Source organism: Silene latifolia, chromosome X (genome assembly GCF_048544455.1).
Source record: "Silene latifolia isolate original U9 population chromosome X, ASM4854445v1, whole genome shotgun sequence".
Lineage (NCBI taxonomy): Eukaryota > Viridiplantae > Streptophyta > Magnoliopsida > Caryophyllales > Caryophyllaceae > Silene > Silene latifolia.
Genome location: NC_133537.1, coordinates 173399301 through 173406850, shown reverse-complemented (window position 1 = coordinate 173406850; position 7550 = coordinate 173399301).

Here is a 7550-nt window from a genome sequence, read left to right as displayed (position 1 = left end):
CAACCGGCTACGGGCTACTGCCGTCAAGGCACTTGCTGGTGGCCGAGGACGTTACTTCTTTTTTTTGAATTTTCTACTGTTCCTTTATGCTTGGAGTGATTGACATGAGCCAGTTTTGCTGTTTGAAGAGGGAGCGTGAGCTGGAGCGAGAGCTTGCCCAGTCCCGAGAGGAGACAGCTTGCCTGCTGATGGAGCTCGAGGTCCGCGGCGCCGAGTTTGCTGCTCTCGAGGCGAGAGTTGCAGAGCTAGATGGCGACCAGCAATAGCTTCCGTGTTGCTTCTTGTTTTTTTGGTTGTATTTTTGTACATTTTAGGACCCGCCTTTGGGCATTTGGATCTTGTTTTGGGGCTCGAGCCCCCAGTTTGGTGTACATATCCCTTTTTGTTGTATATATGATGGCCTGAGTTCCTTTGCTGCTGGGTTGCTTTGTTTGTACCTACAGGCTAGCTTTGAACAGGTTTGGTAGATGGCGGTTTACGCCGTTATGCTGCAGAAATTTACACAGAAATCACATAGAACATGTATTTGTACATATGGCCTAAATTAGCGCGAAACAATGACTCGAAAATGAAAGAAAACTGAACTGGAAATGAAAATTCAAAAATTTCAAATGCAAAAAATTGGACCGGAAATGAAAATGCAAAAATTTGGTCGGAAATGACCGGACGGTAGGGAGGGTTACCCCCGAAAAAAGAAAAAAAATAAAAACATATAAGTTTGAAATGTGATGTGGAAGGAGAGTGAAATGATTCCCCAAAAAAGAAAATTAAAAAGAAATGTATAAGTGTGTTAAAATAACGAAAATGTTGATATCGTCTCGAAATGCGTGTCTGCGAAATTAGGAAACACGAAACATGGCGACTTGTCGTATTTACCAAAATAATAACCCGTATGAATAGGAAATTATTCGTTGAGGAATTTAGGAAAGATCCAACGCGGAAAATCACAGAAAGAGTGTTGAGGAAGAGGCGCAGCAGGAGCTGCGTCCCTTCGAAGAGGCGCAGCATCTGCTGCGCCTGTTCCCCGGTGCGTCTGTCCTGACGGATTTTAGGAAACAGCTTTTAGTATAAATAGAGACGACGAGGGAGGTTTTATTCACATAATTCTTCCGTCTTTCTTCGTCTTATTACACAAATCTCCCAAAATAAGCATACATCATGAATACTCTTTAGATTCGTCTAAAAGAATGGACAAATGAGTTCTCCAATGTGGAGAAACACGACATGGGTGCTTATAATTTTGGATCGGTTTTGAGCTTGAAGTTGATCAAGGTAGTCAAACCGTTCCTAGAAGCTTGTCTTGATTATTGAGACCCGAATTATCATGTATTTGCCTTCCCTGGGGGCGACATTTGCCCATTTCCTGAGGAGATTGCTGCGATTGGTGGTTGGGACCCGGAACATTTGCCTTCTATTCCCTCCACTTCTCAAGGGTATAAGAACAAGTTTAGATACTTGCTTGGATTGCCAGAGTTGATGTTGACCGTCTTGTGACCTCTAAAGGAGTACGAATGTTGGATTTCATCGATCGATTTATTAATAGGGCTGATCCCACTGTCTCTTATGTTGCGAGGCGAAGGGCATTCGGATTTTGCCTATTACATGTGTATGTTCTTCAAGGGCATGTTGATGAGGATATGAGAGGCGAGCCTCGTCTCTTGAGCGTTATTGAGCAAATGGAGGTGCGCGGGAGCCCAGCTTGTCTGTGTTTAGGAGAGATCCTATTGGGCTTAGAGAACAAGAAAGCCAATCGCGACCTACCTTATGTGGGAAGTCCCATTATATTGCAGGTAAAAGAACTCTTTTATTTTTTTTCGTTTTTTTTTTGTTTTTTTATTCTTTTTCGTTTTTTTCTCGTTTTTTTTCTTTTAATACCTGCTTTTGGTAGGTCTGGCTTATGGAGCGTCTTCGATTGATCTAGCCCCCAGTTAATGTTCCTGCTTATCATGCTCGCTCAATTGCAATGAGGACCAGGCTTTACATGGTGGACTTCACTCGAGTTTGCAATTACTGGGAGAATAAACTGAAGAGTGAAGATGGCCCCTTAATCAGATGGATCGTACCATGGTGGCATCTCAAATCTGTCACTGGAGTATCTTCCTTGGATCCTACCCGTTCTATTCGCATTCCCGGCTTAGAGTTTATGATATGCATTTTCCCGGAGAGGATGATGAGGCAGGTTGGACTGAAGCAGAGGATCCAGAAGCTTGACACTATCCCGCAGACTGACGTGGCGCAACTGAGAGTCGAAGGGAATGGGCCATCAAATGGGCTCAGAGGAATATTTGGTTCTTGAATTCTTCTGTCAGTGCTCTATGGGTGTCAGACTCCTATCTGCGGTGGAGGAAATCTACTACTCCGGAGGAGCGCAAGAGGTTAAGGAAGCGTGAACCTGTTGACTATAAGGTTCGCGAAGTGGAAAAGGAGAAGGAGAAGCATCTGACTGAGGGAGAGGAAGAAGCTGGGTTTCGAGTAGTTCATCCTTCGAAGAAACCGAAGACTTCTCCTGCCGTCGAGATGGTGGTTGACAAAAGTGGCAAAGCACGACCACGAGAGAGACCATTGGTGATTAGGTCGGAAGTGGCGCAAGAGCGTCCGGCTCGAGGTCGGGACAAGAAGGTTGATAGAAATGACAAAGACAAAGGGGAAATGGAAGAGTAGCCTGAGTCTTTATTATTTATTATTATTATTATTATTGTAATAAGAAGGTGGGATTTTTAGAATCCTAGCCTATTTATTTTTATTATGTACGTACTATTATTATTAATGAAATAAAAAAGGTTAATTAGTTATGAAACCGTCGTGATTTTCTTTTCATTATTCTTGTCGAATTTTAAATGCATTTGCAAATGTCCTTGACACGGCTATCGCAACCCTATCTAAGATAAAACCTAACGGTCTCAACTAAAATGTAGCAGAGGCAGTCGAGTATCGAATCCACAGGGAGGTAACGTAATTATAGCTGCCTAATTCTAATCCTATGGTAACAATTGGGGTTGTTTAAATTTGGTTTCTAAACTACGTGATCTAAAGGAAAGAGAATTAAAAGTAAGAGCAATAAAGATAGGAAATTCGGTTTAAACTTTCAAGGGGAGAGGGACATGTCGGGAATTCGGTTCACTACGGTAGTCCAGTGACTCAGCTGTAAATGATTCAGACGAACTAATGTGAGACGGATGTTAAAAGGTCCTTTCGGTCCACTTTCTATCCTAAAATACAACTAACTTAACTTTCGTCCTCATTAGGGTAGTCTACTGTTTATAGCAGGCCTATTTAGTCCAATCTTTCGATCCAGGATTAATTTTAGCCAGATTAATGGGTGACATAGAAGCGTGCACTCAACTAGGTCGGAAATTACAGTTAAATTGCAATAGTGACAGGGTCTCGTAATTAATTCGTCTAATTCATTCACTACATCGTCACATTTCTACCGCAGATCCCCTAATCCCAACATGAAAGGGGTTTAGCTACTCATATTCTTAATTAAACTAACAATGAAAATAAAGTTCAAAGTGAAAAACATAATGAATAAACAATAAATTGCAATAATGGAAATTAGGGCAAAAGAAATAATGAGACAGCAAACAATTAAAAGCAACAAATGATTAATTATTATTAAGAAGGAGAAAGGAATTACAATCCAAGCGAATCCGGCGTAAAGAACACGAAATCCGAGTGAAGCAATCCCGAAATAAAAGTAACAGTAGAGAAAAGCAAAGCAACGTACTAAAGTTTACAGTAGAGAGTTTGATAATATGAAAGATGATCCTAATTAACCTAGTAAAGCGTGCTTAAATAGCAAAGGAAATAAGTTTTAGCGAAATAAAACATCACGCGGGCTAATTAAAGCCCAAACCCATAAAAACCACTCGATCGAGTGGTTTAAAACCACTCGATCGACCAACTCTCAGCCAAAACAGCTCGATCGACTGAAAAGCTACTCGATCGAGCAACAGCATCTTCTGCAGCATAAGGATCGAGTAATGAAATCACCCGATCGACCAACTGGGGGTGTAGAAACCACTCGATCGAGTGGAAAACAGCTCGATCGAGTGACTAGTCTTCATTTAGGCTCACATCTGCGTCTAAGTGCCTCGTAATGCGTGCCACGACGCTTCCAAATGCAGTATCTCTTTCTGAAATAATCCCGTCTCCTCTAAATGCATGCAAAAAGGACGAAAAAGGGTACGATTCCACTACTTTCGCGATCATTCCTACAAAAAGGACAGAATACACCAAAGTAGCCAATTCGGGGCAAAATACCATAAAAACAGTATAGAAATGCATAGAAATACGTGCTGAAAGAGACTAAAAAGACTATACATTAGGCACGTATCAAATCTCCCCAAACCAAACCTTTACTCGCCCTCGAGTAAACTCAAAACTAAACTAATGGAACGGAAATGATAACTCAGAGCTAGCTTAACTTGTCTACTTGAACCAATTTAATGCAACAAAAATCAACTGTTAAAGCCAAGCAGTCAATACGCAAACGAATTATAAGTCATTCGAAAATAAAGGCGACCTATCGACCTTGCAAGACCAACAAAATCGGACTCTCACGTGGTCACTCTTCTCTCATGAAGCAAAGGGTGAATATTATATGTAAAAGAGAGAAGAAAAGACAGTCACTCACCTAACTGCGACCTACATAGCATGCATGCAACAAAAATGAAAGACAATTCAAGTACTAATGCACAAATTCCAACCGATAATGTCCGTCACAGCCGAGGGGTTGCAAATAATATGGGAATAGTGAGGTTCAGGTGAGAAAAGGAAAAAACAAGTTATGGAAATGTGGAGGTAAAAGCGTCAAGCTAGTTCCTAACAGGACCATATAAGACCGTCCAAATCTCAACTGACTAAAAGACTAAGTACAAGTGCCCTTCCCTTGGCACAAAACTCACTAGACTCAAAACACAATCTCCTCAAAAGAATATGGGATAGAACGGAGGAGTCAGACGGTCACAAACTTCCCCTTTTTAAACACCGTCTGAAATAACTAACTGAAACAAACAACCCTTTTCGATTGTACATCTTCGAACATCTTCTCAACTCTTTTTCATTTTTTTTTTCTCTTTCTCACGTTCCAGCTTCCTTCTTTTCATTCTTCTTTTTCATTTTTTTTTTCTTTCTTTCTCACGTTTTTTCTTTCTTTTCGTTTTCAGTTCTTTTTTTTTTCCTTCTTTTCCTCCTTCCTCTATTTACACCAACTCCATACAATGAAATATGAGCCAAACTGCAGACGGAAAATCATACCACAAAAGGACATACTAAACTAGCTTGACTAGGCAGGCTTAATTTGGAATGTAACTAATGGGTCAAAAAGGCAAGTTTTGGCTAATGTGGAGCTAAATGGGTGAAAAATATAAGGAAAGGGAAATTTGCAAGACCCTCCCTGCATGTGACACCAACCACAAACCCGAATATGTGCATTTGACAAGAAATTGAATGTCATAAATGTGCAAATGAGATGAACATGCTATGCAAGGAGTACTACTCTCAAAATTCCTAATGAACTGGTCATGAATGTCACCAGTTTAAGGCTCTAAAAACTCAGAATTTTTTAAGTAGTTTGCCAATTTATAGGTCAAGTCTAAACAGCCAGCTTATATTTGAACAGAAATTCGTAGATTATGCGTATGACAAAGCTAAAAACTATCAATAAAGTGCAAGGCTCAAGTGAATTGACAAGTTATAGTGCATTGTCATCACGGGAATCTACCGTTCCGACTCAACCTATATGCAGAAATAAACGTGATATTTTTTGAATTTTTCTAATTTTTTTGGATTTTTGATGGAAAATAAAGAGCAATGCAAGCTGAAAAGTAAACGTGAATGCAAAACAAATGCAGACGCAGACTCAAAAGGATGCAATACCCTCCCCAAACCAAAACGGACAACGCCCTCGTTGTCCTCCAGCATACACCAGCAGAAAAAATGGGGGATCGGGAATATACAACCATAAATAAGATGAAAGCAATAAATAAAGAAGACAAAATAAAAGAGTAAGAAAACATACAAAACACGAACTTCCCCAAACCAGCCAGAAAACTGGGGAAGTGAGTAGACCAGTAGCTACTCGTCGTCGTCGTCGTCGTCGCCATCTCCATCCCCCTCCCCCTCCCCCCGGTATAACGGGTCTCTCGCCTCCTCTCTCCTCTCCCGCTCCTCAGCGCGAGCTCTCTCCACCGCCACCTCTGGGTCCTCGCTCTCCTCCTCGTCCTCTGACACCGGGTACCCCTCAGCTGGGAACCGGAAGAAGGAAGGGTGTGGCCAACCCTCGGCGATCGGTCTGTGTCTCCGCAAGTGGTACTCGTACAGAGGGTGTAGTGTCAAAGCTAAGTCCCTCTCCATACGAGCCTGACGCTCTGCAAGCTCAATCAACAGACCGTAAACTGCGCCCCCTTGGTCCTGGACCGTGGGAGCTACAAAGGGAGGAGGTGGTCTAAAAGTAGCCGGAAAGACCGGCTCAGTCTGAGTCTGAGTCTGGGTCTGGTCAGTGGGAGGTGGGGCAGGAGTAGGTGTAGGAGTAACAGTGGGAGTAGGGGTCGGATCGGGAGTAGCCGTGGAAGGCTGGGTACTCCCTGCAGGTGTAGACCCCTATCCAGTCTCAACTTGCCGCTTCTTGGCGGCTGGTGCATCAGTAGGTGGTCGAGGCTGGAGTGGAAGGTAAGGTAGAGGCAAGGCATACAGACGGTGGCCCTTTACCACTGTAGGTAAGGGCTCAAGACGAGGGAGACTGTCGCAGGGTAAGTCGACAGACAAGCAGCCGTCAATATTCCAAGTCTTGTGGTGCCTGGGTCGCCAATCTTTGAGAGAGCATGGCATCCGGACTCGAACCTCTCTCCCGTGAGGTGCTTGTAGGTCACGTGGCCAGGTGGGGAAAAGGCAATGGGCAAGAATGGTGGCTATGCCACCGCAGTCAATGGTTCTCGTCTCCTTCTTCCCCTGGTCGTGGAGGTACTGGGCGGTGAGGTAGGCAATGTTAAAGGTAAAAGGACCCTCACGGTCGACATTCGTAACCGCCCGGGATGGAGAGCTCGCGGTTCGTGATGTTATTCGGCTCCTTTCGGCCGAAAATAGAGCTCCCCATGAGTCTGAGAAAACAACGGACGGGGGGATGGTGGACCTGGTGGAGCTTCCGCTCCTGAAAACGGGTCTGGGCCAAGCACCGCCAAACATGTTTGTAGACCTTCCTCGAGTCTGACGTCACACCCGAGGAGGTAAGGTCTAGCAACCTACCAAACTCTGTCAGAGGCATCTGAAAGGTCCGGTTAAATAACCGGAAGTAGACTGAACGACTGTCGGGGTCGGTCTTATGTGCGTCAAGGGAGAAGGTGAACGAGCTGAGAAACTCGAGACTCAGCTCTAAGAAGGTGTGGCCCCTCATGGTAATGAGGCCAGGCATCCCCGTGACCCGTAATAAATCACACACTGACTCGTAAATGCCGAGTTTCTCAAATGACACTTTGTCTAAAAATCGGGAAGGCATGTGCTCACACTTCAGCAAGTTATAAAATTTATCGCGGTGTAAAGAATTGACGAAT